This window comes from Amia ocellicauda, chromosome 5 (genome assembly GCF_036373705.1).
Source record: "Amia ocellicauda isolate fAmiCal2 chromosome 5, fAmiCal2.hap1, whole genome shotgun sequence".
In the NCBI taxonomy this organism is placed as follows: Eukaryota; Metazoa; Chordata; class Actinopteri; order Amiiformes; family Amiidae; genus Amia; species Amia ocellicauda.
Genome location: NC_089854.1, coordinates 7603035 through 7623144, shown reverse-complemented (window position 1 = coordinate 7623144; position 20110 = coordinate 7603035). Strand labels below are relative to the sequence as shown.

At 42.7% G+C, this 20110-nt stretch overlaps 1 protein-coding gene across 4 annotated transcripts in view; it reads left to right on the top strand.

Moving 5' to 3' along the window:
• Window positions 1–20110, top strand: part of pacsin1b (protein kinase C and casein kinase substrate in neurons 1b) — a 65677-nt gene that overhangs the window by 26068 nt on the left and 19499 nt on the right. Inside the window, exon 1 of one of the 4 annotated variants that reach the window (XM_066703546.1) lies at window positions 14772–15012. The exons of the other annotated variants lie outside the window; for them this stretch is intronic. The gene's annotated coding sequence lies outside the window, so the exon portion shown is untranslated. Of the gene's footprint in view, window positions 1–14771; window positions 15013–20110 lie in introns of those variants that run through there. 4 annotated transcript variants of the gene reach the window in all.

Below are 20110 nucleotides of genomic sequence, written 5' to 3'. Positions count from 1 at the left end.
AGTCTGTAGAAAGCCTGTTCTCTCCCGCTCTCTGTCCGGTCTGCCCAGCCTGTACAGTTGTACTGTAGCGCAGTGCCCGGGAACATCTGACTTCCCAAGAAACATGCTTCACACTCCAGTTGCTTTTCCTTTATGCTGTTCTTTCGAATCATTGTTTCTTCCTTTTTTAAACATCCTGACGTTTCCAGATCACAAATCCTTCTCCGTTCACTTGTACTGTGTGTTTCAAATGTGGTGGTTCCCATACAATTTGACAGTGAAAGTGTTACAAGAGTGCAAGCAGCCATAACTATGACGATTAAAAGTGACCATTGCTGGTGTTTATGTAGATTGGGATGGAATGGAATGGTTGCAATTCAAATGATTTGGACAGTATGGTATTCAGCACATCTCTACAGCAGAGGCAGCTTGAAAGCAGTAGATCTGCACAGCTGTGGAAATGAGTTATTTGACATCGGTCAAACTCAGTAGTGCTATTGATTTGTCCTCTTGCCTGGAGCTCCTGTCCCTGTAAAACACCATCTACAGAGCCCTGGACAATTACAAATCAGTATCCTCAAGTTTTCCTACCAAACTCCTGGGACTTTAGTATAACTATTTTATTCCCAACCTAGCGATCGATGACAATCTACCCGAGCACATGTCTGGATCTGCATTCCCTGTGAGGCTGACCTTCCAGATGCTGCTGTGTTACGGCGTGCTCTTTTTTATGCTTGGCACTGTGTCACTATCTAGTTACTAATCTCATGTAACTGGAAATGTCCATCTGGGAATAATGCCCATATTATATGTGAGCTTGGATTTGGTGTTTCTCTGGTCAAGGTCTAAGGTCAGGGAGGGAGTCTGAAGCACTGGAGACTGCATTGGGGGTCTGTAGTGGGCTGGCCTGTAACTGCGGGCTCCCTAGTCTTGTTTACAGCTCCAGAGCAGCTCAGACTGATTGTCAGTCAAGCACAGAGGCAAGAGGCGAAAAGGCGATGTGTTCTGTGTTACTATGGTGACCAGATTGATGGTGGGTGAGAGCACTGGGGCAGAACAGTCGAGAGAGAGAGAGAGAGAGAGTGTAGGGGGGGGGTTGCAGTGTGTGCGTTTTTGAAAACGTCCACACAGAAGGGCCTGAGATTGAACTTGAACATTAAAGCTAAGCAGACACTTACAGCAATGCCACTGTGGCATTAAAGTACTTCAGTTGTGGAGCATTTACACAAAATGCATAATTCTGAGTAAGGGTGTCAGCTGAGAAACCCATCAGAGTAATCACGGAAAAGCTGTTTGTTAAGCTGGGGTTGTCTATCACAAAGCTGCTTTTGTATTATGTATTATGGTGTAATATCAGTTAATTTTCTTTGTATATTTTCCATCAAGAGATGTATTTAAATCCACACCGCCACATCCCAGAATGTATGTCCTCTGTGTTTTTAATGGTACACAGAATTTTCACCTCTAATATTAATTTGGAACAGTGAAGTGTTATTAATTTTTTCCTAGAAATGAACAAGGGACTGTACTATTAGTCACACTTGCAAAACACGTCAAGCAGTGTTTACTTCTGTAAACAGGAACAGAGTCTTTGTCATGTAAGCAATGCCTCAAGTCATTCACATATGAGTGCAGGACATGGCTTCCTCAGTACATTGTGTTGTGTCCAGACTAACTTTTGTTTTGTGTATTTCCACACTACAGCATAGGGTTCTGCTTTTTCACTGGCTGTCAAGCTGTCTTTGACTTTGAAGCCTGAAGCTGTGTCATCATGTTGTCTGGACTCAGGCTGTAAACGGCACACAGGTCTATTTCAGTGAAGTAACGATGTTAAGCCAGTCAAATGCACAGGGTAATTGATTTGATGATCATTGAATGTGGTTAGTCTGTTGTGTTCTCTAACAGCCCTCCCTCTCATCCTAGGATTGACCATTCACCACTCAGAGCTTTGTACCCATCTTCTACCAAGTTAAAACCAAAACCAAGTTAAACCTTAACAACATTGGTGTTTATTGGGGTGATGTGCTCCTAATTCCCATTGCACTAACTAAAAACCCCTCAGAAAGCAAACTTCATATATACAGCTGGGACTTTGCCTGCAATGATTATAACATACATTTAATAGGTCTGTAACCCTATCCTAGACAAAAATATGAAAAGAATAAGAATAAAGTAATAAACAATCAACCAGGCTAATTGCAAAACACACTCCAGGTTTCAGTCTTACAAAGTTGAGGTTGCAGGAGATGTGGTGTGTGGCCCCAAAAAAGCAAACACTGCTTCCACTCCAAGGGATATAATGATTTGCAATGAGATTGCCTGGTACTAACTAGACCCAGCACAGCTCCAATTGTCAGGTCAGCAAGCAATCTGAAATGGCTGCAGTCACTAATTAAAACCATGACATCAGCTGCTGACTGGACACAGTCCATATTGAGAGAAGGAGAGTGGTGGGGGGGAGTTTGCCATGAGACACTGCAGAGAACCTGCTTGTTTTATCCGTAACGGAGGACATGATGGGTTGTTTTAAAACAAGATGGCTGCCAATCATCATTAAGCTTTTTGTCCCATGGGGGTGAGGCACAAGCAGGTTTGTCTGATGGTGGATAAGCGTGACTCCTCTGTGTGAGAACTCCATTGGAATCCACACAGCCGGCGAGGAGATGGAGCAACACAGAGTACAGCTCAAGCGACACGGGCAGCTTGCATGCGTTCGCCCTCCCACACACACACACACACACACACACACACACACAGACACCCCCACATGTATGAACACACAGCACTGCAACACTAATGTCACACCTGCTCTGCAGCCCACGTTCACATGTTCGCAACAGGAATGAAATGATAAGAATAATGATCAATTGGGATTAGGGAAGTGAAGCCTTCTGCTACCTGTATCAACGACACAGCGTGTAATATCTACAGCATTGCACCCTCCGCTCCACAGATCTCTCCTTCTCCTTCTCACACTTATCCTGCAGTGTGGGACCAATAGCCATAGCCACTTCATTTACCCGAGGTGTGACCGCCTCACAACCCTGCCCAGATCTGGCCCAAATCTAGGGCCTGCTGTATCTGTGGACAGAGTTTTTGACCAGATGAGGCCCCAGGGAGTCTTTCTCCACATATTTCTATGCTTTTTAGTTTAAGTATCCTTTTTCTTTTTCTTACCCATTTCCACGAAAATCATACTGTGCTTGTTTCCCACCCACGAGAGTTCCTGGTCATTAGTGGAGTTCTCCACATCAAAGGAAGCTCGTTATTGCAATATTTTTTTCCAGTTTTCTTTTCTTCTCCATTTCCATCAAGCACCACAGCTAGCCTTTTTTATTTTTACACTCACTGGAAAAATGACCCCCGGGTGGCAGCTCTCTGGGTCCCTCATACATGCGAGAGTGTGGGTTTAGAAGACCTGTCTGCTTGCAGTCTGGCATAATTTGTTTTTGCCTCTTTTTGTTCATATACAGCAAGAGGAAAGATTGTAGAAAAACAAGTAAATTAATGGGATTTAATCTGAGGCAGGTGTTTGTGGCAGCATAAGCAGATGCACAAACAAATGCATCGCTGTTTCAAATGATGGGTTCAGGACTGAGATGGGTAGTTCTCTGGGGGAATGAAGGAAGTTATGGGCAGATGTGGACATTTTGCTTGGGCGTCACCTTCCTGTTCAAAGCTAATGCACACGATGTGGCTTAGAGAGGTCAGACTCGCCCAGGTCCACTTTACAACACAGTCCAATAATTAACTGACCACCGACCGACACTACATCCAGACCACGCATCTCTAAGTACCAAAAAGCTCTTCCTTCAATGCTGCTCTTGTCTGTAATGATCTAAGCCACCCCAGGCCCTCCCCCCCACATCCGCATGCCAGGTATCAACCCAGTTTGTCCTACATGGCTCTTACAAATGTGCCTGAACACCTCCAAAATGTCTAATCTACTACTAAGAGGACACTCTTTTATAGCCTCTTCAGCACCGATAACTACTTCCTCTGTCCCAGAGCACCAGCACTGTTAAACCACACGCCTCTCAGCCCTTCATCTGTAGCTGTCTGCAGGCATCACACTTTATGCTGTTAAGTAGGCACATTACAGCTCCAAAATGTTCATTCATGATGAGCAAACACCCTAGAAATGTGAAGCATTGCCCCTGGGAGAGGATGACTTGTTTCGTTGGTTGATAGCAGTACTGTCCTGGGCTCTTAAGATCACCTCTTGGTCATCATCAAAACAACATTATTTTAGAAATTGTTGCCAAAAGTATGGGGACCAAAAGTTGGTGTATTTAATAGGATATAGCGTGTTATGGCCTTAATGAAAGATGCTGGCCTTTTCGTAGATTAAATTTGTGCTACTCCTCCCATAACAGCGAAAAGATTTGGTCTCTTCCTGATTTTCCCCTCCAGTTTTTCTCAGGGGTGATCAGTAGAATTCTCCATAAAGCACCACTGTGTTGTGCCTCCCAGTTTTGTGGCATGCTGTTTTATCATTTTAAAAGTTTGGGACCCACATCAATTATACTAGTTAACTTCTTTTAAAAAATAAATAAATCACAATATGTATAGCCCCCTGTAGTGCCCATAGAACATGACCTCTGGTACAACCCACTACCAGCCAAGGCGGTAATGTGCATGAACTATTGGTAATTTGGAGAAGCTTTATTCCTGTGTGGAGCCCGCCGTGTCTCCCCCCTGTTGTGTATTTGACTTTATGCCCTCCCATGGCCGCTTTCATCACCACGGAGAGACAGAGACGGGATTTCAATAGCATGACCAGCCCAGTCATAAGTTTGCAGTGGACGTGAGGAAAACAGAACAGCTCTGGGAAGCTAAAAATGCTTCTAGGTGCAGCACAGATTTGAGATCTGGCTATGGGAGCTAACAATGGAGACTAATTGTGCTTATAAATGTTCATTAAACTGGCTAAATATTATAGTCATGAAATATATACGTGATCGATTACTCCTGCATTTTTCTTTCCCCCTGCCTTTCTAATGAAAAGCCCTCTGCTTTGAAGTGGGTGGGAAGCTGCGGCTTTTCTTTAAACAAATGCTGTGAAGGAGGATGTTTTTTTTTTTCGTAGGCCGCGTCCCTCTCCTCGGATAGATCTGTCAGTTCGCATTTAGCTTGCTGGTTCTGCACCAGTGAGCAGCACAAAGGGCCTTCAGCATTGCAAATTAGACAAATAAATAGTATAAGATACTCTCCCCGCTTTCTCTCTGTTTTTAATCAATTCTTTATCTATTTATTTATGTATTTTTATTCCCCCACCGTTGCAGTCAGCCTGGGTGAGTCTGGGAGGGGATTCATTGACTTGATTACCCAGGACCTGACCTAGGAACCTTTGAACCCTAATCAATGTCAGAAAGCAATTCCTCAATTATCAATTGAATAGAAAGCTTCCTCTGTTCTCTTGCATTAAACCCCAAGCCTCCTCTTCACTCATTACAGTCCCAACAAAATACTCTGAAAGGAGACTACATTCCCTCCCATTCCCTCAGACTGAAGTATGTCAGCTCAGACCAGACTTGTTCCAAGGCCCAAAAAGCTAACATTTGCTTTATCAAAAGTCCTGCAGCTTAATCCCTGGAAAAGTGTTACTGTAATAAAAGCAATAGGATCTTGCTTGCTTCCCATTCACTTATCTCTACCACTGAACCACCCTTTTACAATATTGTAAAAGGTATGGTTACTATAGAAGACTTCGGTTCATCCATGATGGAGTGTAGTAAAGCACATTGAAAGCATGTTAAAACCAGAGAAAGACACTGTAAAACTATGGTACCACTGCAGTAAAACCCTGTTACAAATGCCCAAATCCTAAACTATAAGGGGCTCTGCAACTCCTCACATACGACTCCCCATTTTCACCGATCTGCCCCTTAAATGGACAAACACAGCTTTTCTCCAGAGTAGCACCTGAGATGTAACCACTTTCTCACAGTGTGAGATGTCTGCCTGGTGTTGTTCCCTCCAGTCTGTCAATAGCTCAGTTATAGAGTGGCCATAAGTGTTCCCTGTTATTAAGTGGCTTCTAGATGTGTGGGCTGGGTCCTTAAATCAATTTAGTCATTAATCCTAATGACCCTGTTCCATTTCTGACTTCATCATTGTGCACACAAGTTTTCTTCAGTTCAAGACCGCAGACCCCTCCAGTCCCTCACATTGTCCTTACTAAGCAGCACTGTTTTTTCTCCTTTCGTACTGCCACTGTAGACTTGACTGCTCAAGCCCTTAAAATGCCTTCAGTGTCTGTTTAACAAGGAGTGGTCCTAGGGAAGCTAGCTAAACATTAATCACTGGGTCTGACTTTAATGGGATTGCCAAAGTCCAGCTCCTTCAGTGATGTAAATGTGCCATGGAGAGAGAGAAGGAGAGGGAGAGAGAGACCTGGGGTTGTGCTCTTGTGTAGGAGGACTTGCAGTGCTTGTCGTAGTGAAGGGAGGATGGAGGGAGACAGTGTGGTGTAGAGTTGTGGTGTTTCGCTCTTGACCCAGTTTTCCCAAAACTCTTCTCTTCTACACCGCTGCTAAAAATATTAGCACAAGGCCAAGCTATACCACACAGGGCTGTGTTTGTGTGTACCCTTTTTTATGCTTGGTATTGTGTCATCTGAGTTATCACTATTCCAAGACGGCTCATTTCATAGGGCGTTTCACTGTAACAGTGTAAGTTAATCATATGTTGCCATTTTGACATCTGGTTAAGACTGGGATCTAAAGTATTGTTGGTTCATATAAATGACTAATGGAATTATAATTTGGATATTGATTAACTTTGGCTGTAATAAAACTGCACAACGAGTAATGCAGTTTCATTATGAAGGTCTGCAAGTTATTGTCACAAGAGCTGATCTGTGGCTTTTTTCACATGCAGTACCTTTTATCTGGCTGTTTTTATTGCCTATCAACATTAATCACAATCCTAAAATAAATGTGGAGCACTGAGTGGATTGGATTTGTGGAAAGGCTATTTCTGTGTAGACACACATACTAAAGTCTTGGTTGTCTATAGCAGAGCTTCTATATGCAGTAAAATAGGTAAAGAAGTGTATAGTATTAATTCAGTAGAGTGCCAATCTCAAAAGGCAATCACAGCCCAAGTTAAACATTGAAACTGCGGTATTTTAATGACAGGGCGGGTCTCAGAAAAAACCCACAGTGAACTGTGCTGTCGTGTTTCACAAGGATTGTCTCTGTTCATTAATCTTGAGTATTGTTTGTTTTGAGGAGGATTTGTATCATTGTCTTGCCTATTGCAGGAGCCCTGGCAGGGCAGTGTGTATTACCTTGCAGTTCTAGGCTCTCCAGAACTCCTCCGAATCAGCTGACCTGGCAGAGTCCTCGTCTCCAAATTGGCAGCTCAGGTGGAGCGATCAGGTGACGGAAGGCCTGAATAATTCACAGCCTTTTCTATATATATATATATTGAGTAGCTTGAGTTGCGATTCAGGCCGGGGCTGGAGTCCCAGCGGGCCTTGTTCATCAGTGAGGTGCTGCAGTAGAGATGGCTGTATGTCTGTGCAGTAGTGGCGGCTCCAAAAAGAATTGAATAGGAGGGGTGGGGTGGGGGGGGAGAACAAGGCGAAAACATGGGGTTCAGGATGATTAATCCTTTTCACAATGCTCCCGACAGTGATTAATGTTCTATGAATAATTAATCATTCATATTTGTGTATCTACAGTATATATCAATATGTCTGTGTGTATGTCTATCTATTTGTCTATCTACATAACTATCAGTCTTGATATGTGCATGTATACACGTGTGTCTTTTTGAGCATGCTTATTTGTGCATGTGTGCGCGTACGAGCGTTTATTCAATGAGTCAGAAAGTCACAAAGTCAAGTTCCAAGCACTAGATTTATAGCAGCCTCAAAAGCAGGGGTCTGTATTTTGGTACTGGTATACTGAAACAGCCACTCAATCGAGACATATGCACTTTTACCAGCATAAAACTGTCATAAAAAAGTCATTCAGAGAATATTAGAGGATCTCGCAGCTTCTAATGAAGGATTATCAGTGTATTAAACCTTTTCGAAGTCTACATTAAACCTGTTGTTCTAGAACTGAACAGAGGTGGGTATTTTAAATGCCCCCCAGGTCGTGGTCCTGGTTTAGAGTGCACGAGGTCAGCAGGGGCATAAGCAAGGGCAGCTATGGAGTTTTTACCCTTGCAATGCTACTGTGTTCCAGGCAGCGTTCGTGAAATTGACCATCGAACTATAAGGCAGATGGGCTCTGATATTACGCTGCAGAACTAATGCAAGACAACTGCATCGAAGGAAGTTCACAGATGGTAATTGCCGATGGTAGAGAAACTCTGCCCAGCACACTTTCAGGAATGAAAAAAAAAGACCTTTTCTGGATAGTGACACTGAAATTATTCAAATGTTTATGTGAAATTGTATAGGACATTTGACCAACTTAACACAAGGAAGTGCAGCCAGTTACAAATGTGCATCTGCCACGAACAGGTGACCAAACTGCCCATCATAGTTTTATCTTCTGACGGTAACAGGTTTCTGTTATTCACTGTAGCACGTCAAGAGACAGTGACTGCCAGAGCATGAATGAACACAATGCAGTGCCTTTATGTTACCAACAGCAGCCGTAGATAATGTGTGAAAGCACTGCAATGCTGGCTTTAGCAATTTTAGCCATGACTTTAGCCATTATTTCGATTTTTGTTTCCTTTATTAGAACAAGCACTGCGAACACACTATTATTACTCAGACATGCCATTACTACACTGACGTTCTATCAACAAAGTGAAAGTGCTTTATACCTTGTCCCACGCTCAGACAGAACTAATGGGACAAACCTCCTTCCACCAGTAATGGACTGTAACAGAGAGCATGTGCTTTACAGGTTGTTGTTATAAAGGGCAGTGGGATCTTCAAATGCCATTTCATTTCACAACATTTGAAATTGATGGATTGCCTTGGTTGAATGTGAGCACCCAGAATATCAATCCAGTGCTCATTCCTGGGGCTCAATCATCAGCCCTCAGCCCATCTTGGAGGCACCGGTAGTTATTGATGACCTTCTAGATTGTCAGAATCGTTGTCTTGATTTAACAATGGCTTTCAGATCAGCTTTCAGCCAAACTGAGCCTGGCCGCTGCTCGGTGTGGCAGCTTTGTTCTTCTTGTAGCCAGGGGAGATTGATGGCAGAGAGGGAGCCAGAATGGTGGCGCTCTCGTGTGTGTCCCAGACGACCTGTTAATAAAGACCAGGCAGTTAGACAAACATCTGCTGCGCACAAGGGAACTCCCCTGTTCCCCCGAAGCAACCAGGAAGGAACCACGAGCACAATAAATTACCCAGTTATTTACTGTAAACACAGGAAACCATGACCGAGTGGGGAATCACAATCGCACTTAAGCCCGTAAGTTACTTTGATTAAACTGCCAATAGGTTTGGAGCTTGAGGATGGCTAGATCATAAGTACGCATTTTCTAATAAATGGAAGGTGTAGCATGGCCTTGGTTTGATTATAAAGGAAGTAACATAACAGTTTTAAAGGGGCTCTGGTACAGTATAATCCTGCATTACTGTACACTGTTTACTCTACATTGTGTGTGTATATTTGTGTGTGTGTTGTTTCAGTCTGTGTTTACACATTCCCAGAAGCAGAATGTTTCAAATGACTCTCCCAACTGTCGTGGGTCAATGCACCTGCTTAACAATGCACTTAGCTGATAGGAGTATCAGATAGTCGTCCAGTTTCTCCTGCCGTCTGGTTGTGATGAGAAACGCTCAAAAGGATCCATGAGCTGATGCATCCCTCGTTGTTTTGCTTTCATTCCTTGAATTCACAGCTCGCTCCACACTGACCTACAACCGAATCCCATCAGAGTTGTTTCTGGAACTTAAACCAGTCCTGTTGCCAACTGAGAACATTGCGCCCTGTCTTACATCGTGGGATTCATACAGCCTTGGTCTTATTTTCCCTTCTCTTCCTCGATGCGAAACCGGTCTTTTCTCAGTAATTATTAATCACCACTGTGAATAATTCACAAATATGTTGCTTGTTTTAGAGATTGTTAAATTTTTCACCCCCCTGTTTGGGCGACCTCTATTTACCACCTTTTATTTATCTGCACGTTACCAGAGTGTGCGCTACATATAAATGAGACGCATTCTCGTCATCATGGAGCAATAAGAGCATGTATTTATGTATGACTGGATATGTAGGACTACCTTTATGATTTTTTCAGAGAAACGTACCAACTAGGTCCACACTTTAACTGTAGCCATTGTTTCAGCTTGTTATCCTATTCGGCACAATGATTTATAAGCTGTAGAGCAGGGATTCCCATACTGATCCTGGAGGACCACCTGTCCTGCTGGTTGTTGTTCCAACCGAGATCTTAATTGCTTAATTTAATCCTTAATTGAACTAACAATGCAGTGTAACGCTCAATTATGTAATTAAGAGCTCGGTTGAAACAAAAACCAGCAGGGCAGATGGTCCTTCAGAACCAGTTTGGGAACCCCTATTGTAATGGCCTGGGTGAGTTCAATTGAGGTAATGTCCTTCTTTCTCAGTAGGGGGTGCTATGTTGTGGCCAGCTGAAAAGGCCATAGGTAAGTGTTTATTTATTGCTGAGCTGTAATCGGATGAAGCCGTCTAAATTCCTTATCTAAAGCAGTGAGGTCTACTAATAGTGTGAGCTTGAACAGTTTTTGTTTAGCTCTCTTGGAGGCTCAGGGTTTGATCAAATAAAAAAAAAAAGAAAAGAGAAAAATGTCAAAATTGCAGGCTCTGGTACGATTTAGGCCTGTTTTTGTTTTAAAGGGCTGCCCCTGTGTTCTTATTTTCCTGTGGATCACCATCATTTAAAAAGGCCCATTCGAGCTACAGAGCGATTCATAATTAAACTTGACAAATAAAAGCTTTCTCTTACATTTTAATTAAGGAACTAGATTGGCTTATCTGTTAAAAGTAAGATAGATCAGTCTTAACCTAGCTGCAGTCAATTGCCACTCCCTCACCAAGTGGAAAACCAGAGCAGGTTCTGTAGTATCCATTGAACGAAGGCCAGAAATAATTAAACTAATTTTATTTGTACAAACACCTGCCAGTCAATCAAACCATCAATTGATATGTCAGGTAATTTCCAGTGTACAACAAACAAGATGCCGTCTCACAGGATTCATCTCAGCCAGTGTTTATATAAAGAAATTATGCATTCTTCCATCAAGAAAATTAGGGGGTAGTTATTTTTTATTAGCGAAGACGGTGGCTGTGTCTTTGCATTATAATGAACTGGCACAGGCTGAGCCAGCTCTGCACAACAGCTTAAACCTCTTGCTTGGTATTGGGAGAGAGAGAGAGAGAGAGAGAGAGAGAGAGACAGAGAGACAGAGAGACAGAGAGAGAGAGAGAGAGAGAGAGAGAGAGAGAGAGAGAGAGAGAGAGAGAGAGAGAGAGAGAGAGAGAGAGAGAGAGAGAGAGAGAGAGAGAGAGAGAGGGAAACAAAAACATACCATGAATTTAAAACAGGCTACTTAAATACCGGTATTCAGTTCCTGCATGGCGTACAGGGGAGGATGCTGGTCTCCCAAGCGAATGAGTGCAGGACGGCTCTGTGGTGTCGCTGGGTAGTGCAGCAGACCCAGGCTGAGGAGCCTGCTGCAGAATTTTACACCAAACTAAATGGCATCTCGCTCGATTCCTGCGCGGCTTGACATTGTGATTATCAATCACTGTAGTGCTCCCTCTGCAGCAACTGGCTTCCCTGACAGACAGTGCATTTCCAACTGAGGCTGAGAAACACCCCCCCCTCTCTCTTTGCCCTCTCTCTCTCTCTCTCTCTCTCTCTCTCTCTCTCTCTCCAGCATTGGCTGTTCACTCAGGTACCCTCTTCCAGGTACTGTGATTACATCCATGAATTCTTACCATCCTTCTCATTTCCCTCAGGATTGTCCATTGTCCAGTCATGGATCAGTCCTTATTATTATTATTATTATTTTTTTTTTACAGGTAATATATTTTAATTCTATTAAAAAAAAAAAAATGTATACCAATCTTGGCATTAATTTTCTCTCATGTGTTGAATAGTTGTTGTGGCCTGGGGATTCTCCACGGACAAGCTGTGGTATTAAATGATGATAAAGTACTGCAACAGAAGTAGAGACAATCTTTGGTTATTTTGTCTTGGGGAAATAGGTAGTTCCTCATACCTGTTAGGTGACTTGGTGATTCCCAGTCCCAGTTGGGATCTTAAGAGACCAGAATCTCTGGTCCGGAGGGCCCGGCCTACTCTCTGAGAGGAGCCATGTACCAGCTGGCCCCCTCAGGAGCCCGTTTCAGGGGAAATGGATTGAATCTGCTTCACACCTGGGTCCTGTGGTTTAGAGTCGGGATGCTCAGGCATTTGTCATCTCTTCATTCCCTATCCATCCTGACATGAGTGCAGGTGACGCAGGATGCAGAGTAATGGGCTGCGTTGTTCTTTGCCGCAACACTAATGTCTCATTTATTATTTTGATTAGATCCATGTGGAGGTGAAGGGAGAGGGGAGGGAGGGAGGAGGTGACTCTGCACTTCAGAAAAAGCAGCTGCTGACATTTGTCTCCTCGGAGCACAGGCACCATCGTCTGACAGCTGTGCGGTCTCTGTCTTCATCGGGGGAATGCTGGTGTGGGACTTTGCCTGCAACAGGAACTCAAACATGCGAGAGATTTTCACCTTCCTTGTAAGCATTATATTCAAGAAAATGTGGCAAACCGAGGAGTTTAGATTAGGGTCTTCTGGCTCACGCAACCTAAAGTGAAGGGCTTCTGAATAGATCAGCTCAAGATTCGTGCTGAAATGTCTTCTTCCATTTGTTCTATTTTACACTCTTCCAATTCTGTCATTAACAATCTGGGTATTGTGAGTCCACAGGAGCCGTGAGTCACAGTCACACATCCCCTCATGAATATTGAAATCGGGAGGCAGCTGGGTTTGTTTACAATCTGTAGTACCACTGGAATATAAGTGCGGACGCTGTGGATGGGATTCTTTTCTGTTTTTGTCCTACTGAAACTAAGGAATAAACTGTGCTATTGTTAGGAAGAACCAAAAGAAAAAGTAACTTAATAGACTTCAAAGGAAGAGAGAGACACAAGATGAGTTGTTAGATCATGTAAGGGAGTTGGGAATATATAATATTATTATTATTATTATTATTATTATTATTATTATAAACACATTCATCTGAATTCTGACTCGTGTTCTCTTATGACATGTTTACACTGCAAGTTCGGACCTAAAGCTGCTTTGGTACGACTGTTTGCGTTTACACTGCCGTAATGTTAATGCTAAAAAACACTTGGGAACCTGCCCTAGTTAATTCACTAATTCATTAGTAATTCCACAAGTACAAAATTAACTGAAGGAAGATTCCTACCAACAAGCCTGAGGAGACGAACTGGAGAATTTATCAGCATTTCTTGTCTCGTCAAGAGACTTTGTGCATTGCTATTTATCCTGCATTGTACAGCTAGAATTGAAAATAACCTTCTAGATAAAAAACAGCAAAATAGAATCATAAAGATTTGTATAAATATTCAGAGTAAACAATAAGGCAAACTGTTCAATACATTACCCTATCATTTAATTTCCTACATGTTAATACTTTATTCTGGTTTATGTCTATGATTTTGTCGTTATTTCACTTTAGATTTTATTGGTCATGTTCAGGAATTACCTGATAAAAAATGGTGCCCATCTGATAAATGTCTGGTCTAATATTGTGCTCTCAGGTGTTAGCAGGGATGAAATAATTCCCTGTGTCATTTGTTCCCATTCAGTCTTTTCAACATTTTGTTCATCATTGTGATTTGGTGCCATCAGCAGGAGGACAACATGGCAGCGACAAGGAGACCATGCAGATGCTGTCAAAGGCTCCTTTAAAACAAAGGGAGTGTGGCAAACCTAAACAAAATAAACAGGATCTGACATGTATAGGAAGCACAGTTCGCTGGAAATGTCTAGCCCGAGATGTGCTCAGTGGGGTTGTCCCTCTGATGTCTGGGGCGATCTTGGTGCGTTCTGTTTGTGGGAGTCCTTGATCGAGGTCTGGCTGTTTTCTAAGCCTTCATTTCGTTGACCAGTTCATGCTATGTTCTGCTACTGTGTGTGGCGGGGGGCTGGTTGGGGGTGTGGCGATCTAATTGCAAGTCTTGAGGGTGCCACTGGTTCCCCATTTCCCTCTGCTTGTCTTGCACTGTCTCCCTTCCTCCTCGACGTGCATGCAAAGACACACACATGCCTAAAACATGTAGCACAGCACAAAAGGCATTTCCCCAGTCTGAGAGCAAGTTGCTGTAGCTCTCCCATCCACACTCGCCCTCTCTCTCTCTCTCTCTCCTCCCCCTTTCTTCTCCCTCCCTCGCTTTCAAGAGTCACGTGCTGCCAGTAGCCCTGCTAGCTGATGTTGTTCAGTTAAAGCATTCACATTCTCCCTCTCTGCCTCTCTCTCCTTTCTGTTTCACCATCCAATCTTGCACCCAACATAGGATCTCATACTGTCTTGTTTTGGAGCAAACAAAGATCTAAACACCCCCCTGCCACCTCTTCTTCTGTTGACTCTCCTGATCAACACAGTCACATCCCCCCCCGATAATCCCAAGCTCTCCCTCTCTGTACCATATCAATCCCTCCTCCCCCTCCCTCCTCCTTCTCCTCTGCCTAACTCCCCCTCCCCTCCTCACTTTGTATAAACCATTCAAGTGGAACATTACTGGATTATCCCTTAGCCATTGAAAATCTCACACACACACACACACACACACACACACACGCACACACGCAGACACACATACTGCACCGGAACTGGGGAATTAAGAATAACAACAATAACAATCATGCAGAAGCTGCCAGGCCAGTAACACGGACAGAACAACTAAACAAGCAAATAACAAAGGGCTGGACTGTACAGTAGGCGGATAGGAGCACAGCAGCAGCTCAAAAAGTAGCCACTCAGATGCGAGCCATATTCAGCCATCCCCATCAGTCTTATGGATGACGCTGGGTAAGCAAAGGGAACGTGCTTTGTTGTTGTGATTGGGGCTTCGTTGGCTTATCTTTAGGTTAGTCATTTTATTTAATTTTTTTTTGCATTTTTGGATGTCTATGCTTTTTAGATAATTGAATTTTTAAAATATTTTTTTTGCTTTGTTTTTCCTCTGAATACCAGTCACATGTGTTAGTATCATTATGCAACAGAAAAATAATAATCTCCTGTACAGCATTAGAGGTATGCGTTTGAAAATAGATTATGATAGACAGGTAGACTGGATTGACAGATATGCAGGACTGGATTCGGACCTGTAAGCAAATTCCAGGTGAAGACTCGGTATGTTCTCTGCTATTATTGCAAATCATACTTCGGAGAAGCACCGTCTTAGTAGTTGTCTTTTTTGTTGTCGTTGTTGCTGTCCTCTGTGTCTTTTTAGACATGATTGTGGGAAAGTGGCCTGTTTCTGTCACTCTGAAGTTGACCAGAGTAATTTGATTGAAGACGCAGGTTTCTCTGACTGTTGGAGATCAGGGTGTTCAGTCAAATGGAGGAAATATCTGAGGATTCAATCTAGTGGCTTCCATTGTTAATATTTACCTTCTTGTCTGGAACTTACTCACACACACCACCACACTCTCTGTCTATTGGTATGTGTTTTGCCAGTTCTCAGATTTCGTTGCTCTTTACAAACGATAAACTATAGATTTGCACTCTGAGACTTTTCTGTTTATTCTCGCCTTGCAGCCCGGACAGGTCCTTCTCCAAAGCCTCTCATGCTAATTAAGAGAGATGATAACATCAGAACCGAGAAATAGATGAAGGGAAACTGCCAGCACTCACAGGGTCAGACACAAAACACGAGAGAGGGGCATGGAGCACAGACCAGGGGATGTGAAACACTTTGAAATACCCCTGCTGTATCTAGATCAGTTGGAATGGAACATCCTGCTGTGCTTTTCAGAGTATGGTTAGGTGTGTCTACTGGTATGTTTAAAACTGAAGACTGTCAAAATGTATTAAACAGTCCAATATTGAAAAAAGCATAATCCTACTCCTACTGTTCCCAACATCCTTCTGAAATGTGTCGATTTCATGAGTGGACTCTCACTTTCCAACTTTTGTTATGAGTGGTGGTCATTGCCATATCAGTTTAGCCATCCGAATTTCCCCTGTGTTGCTCATACAGGGCACATAATACAGAATAAGGGTTAATGCCAGATGTTGTTGTTCTTGTGAATTAAGTATTTAAGGTTGCAGGAGGGTATGTCAGCTTTGAATGGCATCATCGAGTATGTAAATCGATCAGTATCAGACGGACCCACACTGCACTCATTTAGCCGTTGAGCACAAGACATGCATTGTATTGTCTGCGGTGCGCTTTTTGTCTGCTTGTCTTGCCTATTGTTCCAGGCGCATTTACTGCCATTGACTTGGATTGACCCAAATACTCTAACCCCACCCCTGCCCCAATTATTTTATTCTGACTGTAATCGTTTCTATTGTCTTTTTAAAACTGGGCAACATATAGCTTTCCAATAGCTTCATAATTGTTTTAAATTGAAATCCACTGAGGCAGCTTGTGCAGATCACGGTCAATTTATGGCCTTACGTGGATTGACTATGGCTGCTCCTTAAATTAGTTCATATCGGGAAAATCTTTCTCGCTTTTCCACACAAGTTCACTCAGGCTTGCCAGCTGTAATTTTAAAGCACGGTCTCGGCTTCTCTAGCACTGAGAGCAGTGGCTGGGGGAGTGCCGCCTGTCACAATGGCAATGTGTGGACTGATCGAAAACCACACTGACTGTCTGTGAGGAGCATCTGTCCCACCTGAGAATATCAGTTACTTACTGAGGAAGGTAGGAGAACGTGCAGAGTGGTTGTCCCCTAGGGCACTGCCATGGTAACCCGACAATTACTTCATCATCAAGGTGTGTTGATTGGCACATTCGTGATTATTAATTTGCTTGCGTGTGGGGAGCATTTGATTACTTCTCAGGCAGGAGCAAGAGTGCAGTGGTGCACAGTTTGATAGGCTCTAAGTTCCTGTCTCACTGGGAAGAGAGTGTGACTTTGGTGGAGATTTAAAACGATGGCTGCTTCCCAACTGTATAATTACCTCACCAGTTTGTACCGCTGCCAAGTTTGTTATTCCATAATGATGTAAAACAAGGCCCTTTTAAATGTTAACAGTAAACAAGTCATTCATTGACACAATACCACTGATGGAAATACATGAACGTGCATAAAATAGATTTATTCTTCATTTTCTGCATTCACCTTGGATGTCCCTAAATAACATCCATGCATACTGAGGTGGAGACTGTGAGTGTTTTGAGTCTGGGGCACAGTAAGCAGGTTGTTTGGTCTAACATCTGCAGAACTGCTTACTCACATAGTCTGTGTGTACAAATATGCATGTATCACTTCACTTCCAACAAAACTTTACTTTTGTTTTGCTGTTAACGATTCTAAAATCCACATTCTACCGAGAGGCAAGACAATGTTGGTGTCGGGATACAAGCACTGCCAAAAGTAATAGGAGAAGCCTAGCTTGGCCGGTAATGGATTGTTGAAGTTTTTGTGAAGGGCACGGTGACTGGCAGTATCTGTAGTGATATTGTGGTCAACAGTATGCTGCCAGCACTGATGGGATTGTGTGTCGAGGGCCTGTACATTCACCAATGGAGTAACGCACAAAGCTGGGGGAGTTCAAAGACATGTCCATTTGAAAATACTGGCTTCAATCCCACAATGCACCTCTGGGATGCACTGGAATAGCAAAGTGGGAAGAGGCTGCGGAGGCCAATTTGTCTCGCTGCACTAGAGTCAACATTGCAAGTGGAAGGACACAGTGTTCCTCCAGCCATCGATCAAAATGATTGAAGTTTTCATTAGGGCAGACAATGAGCCTGAACCTGTTGAAATACATTGTCAACAGCGGTCTCTTGTATGACATCTATTGTCCCACTTCCTCTGGTGATATATTTTACCTTCCCTCTGAATATTTGTTCTCCTAAGATTAAATATTTGTTGTATTGCCAAGGATATTGGCTCACCTTCCACGTATTTGTACCAACTTAATGGTATATGTATAGTTGTACTTCCATTCAAATTTGTTTAGGTGTATGTTCAATGAAACCCTTCATTTCCAGAGCAGTTCAACTGTTGCTCAGTTTGCATTGGGTATCATTTCCCTCTTTCGTACCATCTGGCTATCACATATTCCCTGTAGAGTGTGGTGTTAATGAAAACACTTCTATAATTTATTCTATAAGTGTTTATGTTATTCCATGTACACAAAAAAACGAATTCTGTGTAATCTAACCAACAATAATACATGATGGAATATTTTAAAAAACATTGATCACATTTTCTTACATTATACAATAAAATAGGATGACTAACAATAGAAGATATGCTGGAATATAACTGAGGCATATTGTATTCCTACTATCTTTATTTGATCTCTTATAATGTATTTTACTATACTGTAAAACTTACTGTTTTTAGGAAACCCCTCCACAATAAGAAACCTGTTCACTGTGTTCCTTCTTGAATGTAAAACTATCAAACAGATGAAACAGATGAAAAATTATATATATATTGGTAGTAATAACTATATTCACCGGGATACTGAGATAAAGAGAGTGTGATCTGAATATATGCCCCAAATATGGTCTCCATGACATTATCAAAACATGTTCAAAATCAGTCCCCAGAAGCTTCATGTCTCATGGAATGGCTTTTTAAGAGCTTTCCAACACGGGTGAATGTCAATTTACATCTCTTTTGCATTTGCGTATTTATTATTCACTTTCCTGCTGATGAGGAGGCTCAGGCACGTTCGGTCTCTTCTGTGTATCAGGAGTTTTCCATGTAAACAACTGTATGGCCGGTAACAACTTCATGGCCTGTGGACGGAGCGTGGCCCACTGCAAGAGTGTGTGAGGTCCAGCCTGTATGAACGCGGGGATGCGTCCTACTGCTCAGAGCTACAGTGTTCTGCAATCATGTCAGGCCTCGCGCTGCTTTCAGTGGCACTGTGATCGTACATATCCCCTCTCACATGTGCATTTTAAAACTGGTTTGATTCCAGCAACCTGTGTTTCTAACTCCAGCCACAGGAATGTAAATCATGTGAGAATCCCATTGCGTCTTCTTGTGTCCTTAACCAGCTGGTGGAGGAAATCAGTGTTTATGTGTGAAAGTAAAGTAAAAAAATGTACATCCAGATTTTGCTTTATCAGTGCAATCTGAACAAAAATGTGAAAGGAGCATTTTCTTTCAAATGCTGAGATGTGATGAATATTGACTCTGTTATTTTGCAAGTTTTTAAGGTTACAGTTTAGCTTTTACCCTAGCTTTTATAGAGCCAAGCTGAAGAAATGTGTAAATGGTATGGTAAAATGCATTAAAGGACCAGCTGCCATCGTGATTTAACACTAATTTCTTAGCGTTTTTTGTGTGATACATTGTATTGTCTATTGCAGGGATTTTACTACAATCAACTATATCTATATGTCCAGTGATACTTGACTTAACCGATTGGCCAGATCTGCAGCACAGGGGAAGCAAATCTTTGTCACACTGCTGCATTTGGGAAGCAATATGTGCAACCCTGAAATTCTTCCCCTCTACCATTTCCTCTGATTTATAAATTGATGAGCTTGCTATGCTTACCCAGCCCATCAACCTGTCAGAAAACCAAGTGGAAACTGCCGTTTGCGTACATGAATAAAAGGCCCAAGGGCACCATTGAGCTCTGTATGTTGGAGAGGAGAAGCTGTCCTTTTTGGAGAACAAAAACTAAGTTGCTTACCTTGTAATACATTTGTCCTTCCATTCGTCCATCTCTTGAACAGTTGAGCAGAATTGGATGTGGGGTGTGGGGTGTGGGGTGGTGGGGGGGAATACCTGTTGCTGTAAATGTACTGCTTATGGACTGATTTAGATCAATACGAAATGAACAGCGCTGTACTAGCTTTGCCACAAGCAGGCCCTTTCTGTTAGGATGAACACTGAATATTTTCAGGTGCTGTTCATGAATGTAGGAATTCCTGTGAGCCTGAAATGTCAGCGATGTTGATACAGTGAGACTCTGTGGGTTC